Below are 2118 nucleotides of genomic sequence, written 5' to 3'. Positions count from 1 at the left end.
GAATGAATACATAAATCGTTACTTAAAGCAATTTAGGAGAAATTTGGGTATGCAAGTTCAAACAAGTGAGCCATCAGCTCTCCACCCAAATGCCTGGGCTGTGGGGTGTCCAAGTTCTCACCAGAGGCTCAGGCTGTTGCAGATTTTATGAGCACCTCCAAACTCTGCTGTAGGTTGTGTTGAGCCAGTGGTCTTGTCTTAAGCCTGAAACACAGCCACTTTCCCCACCCTCGTCAGATACAGACCTAGGACTCTCACCCATCACCTCCTGCCCTGCTGGCTACCTTGGCTGGCTACCTGGCTACCTACCTTGGCTGCTGGACAGAGTAAACTGGAGATAATTCTCACGTTGGAGATGATAAACTGGTGTACAAAAAGGAGAAATGCAATATTCAGAGCAAGAGTAATGCCAAAGAGGACAGCACTCCAGCACTCCAAGTCCCAAGTCCACATTCCTGTGACTTATCCCAGTTAATACAATAAATGTCAGAAGCTAAAGCAGTGATGAACAGCAGACTCCACTGCTCTAGACTGTCTTCCAGAGATAGATTTTAAAACTGTGTTTAGGTATCTACACAAACTTTTGCCTTCAGCACAGTCACAACATTCAGAAAAGAAATCAGTGGGAAAGAGTGGCTGAGGGCAACACCAGTGAAGGAGCAGAGAACAGACAGAAGGGTGGTTAACAACTACACAGTTCCTAGTATGAAGTTTACAGCTGCTAAGACACCCAGTGATGCAGGGTAGAGCAGGATTGCAATTAATCTTACTGTTGTAGACAACACCCACAAGGAAAAATGAATGTTTTCTGATCATTACTTGACAAGCTTTTCCAACTTTATAAACTGGCAAAAGGGAGATTTTAAGTTTTGGCTTTCATAGTGAGGGTGACAGAGCACTGGAACAGGCTGCCCAGAGAGGCTGTGGAGTCTCCTTCTCTGGAGATGTTCAAGACCCTCCTGGACACCTACCTGTGCAACCTGGTCAAAGGAACCTGCTTTGGCAGGGGGGTTGGACTTGATGATCTCTAGAGGTCCCTTCAAACCTCTACAATTCTGTGATTCTGTGTGATTCTGTGATATTTGCTCAGTATTAATTAATGATATCTTTATCAGTCACTTTAGTGGAGCAGGAAGTCAGGCTCAAATCTGACTACGTATCCAGCCTGGAATTAATTCCTCTGCAAATCACAGCAGACAGACCAATGGGACTGCACAAAGCAAATGTCTGTCCTACCTCACCCATCTATGTGGAAATTTCATTGTTTAGAATTGCCAGTTTGCAAGCAACAAGTTCGGGACACATCTCCATTTACAAAAAAATTCCCAGTCCCAAAGGCCATCCAGCTGCAACAGCTACACTGTCAGATGAGCACTGTTTACATTCCTCCAGCAGAATGAGATAATACAGGAATGTCAAAAATTCTGTCAAATCTGCTGAAGAAAATTCTCTCCTTTGCGAAAGATCTGAATTTTGAGCAGTGGGATTTTCCACAGCTCTAAAATGCCCTTTTCCAATTTCTGTGCTTTCAAGTGATCTGCTGGCTGGTCTCACACAACTGTAAACACAGCAGTACATTTTTAAGTGACATCCTTTTGGCCAGATACTTTGTCAATCTCCTATTCAGTTTCCCAGGCAGCAACACGAAGGAGTAAGAACAGTTGAGCTGGAAAAGCACTTCGTTCTGACATAACAGACCTGTGATTCTCCAACTGAATGAAGAGAGCAAGCACAGTAGTTTTCTCACAATATAGTGCCCTTTTTTAAAAGAACGCACACACATAACATTTCCCCCCTTGCCCTCATCTCTTGGGCTTATACTTCTAAAGAGAGTACATATTATTGTGACACGTTGATATTCTCCATTTTAAAACATTTGTTTGGGAATGAAGAGTGCCAGCAAGTATGACGCTCTAAAAAGCAACACTGCGTTTCAATTTGAGATACAGCTTTGATTCACGCATTACAAGCATTTCTAAATGAGGCATTTGTTTTTCTTTTTTTTAAAAAAAAAAGATATTAAAAATACTTGGCAAAATGGAGCACGCATGAACAATTACTTCTTCAGAATAATAAAATGTTACATTAGAGGCAAGTCTTGCCCTAGCTGCTATTGAC

This window comes from Numida meleagris, chromosome 1 (assembly GCF_002078875.1).
Source record: "Numida meleagris isolate 19003 breed g44 Domestic line chromosome 1, NumMel1.0, whole genome shotgun sequence".
NCBI classification, from domain to species: Eukaryota; Metazoa; Chordata; class Aves; order Galliformes; family Numididae; genus Numida; species Numida meleagris.
The sequence above is the reverse complement of the archived record's forward strand: the minus strand, read 5'-3'. Positions refer to the sequence as shown.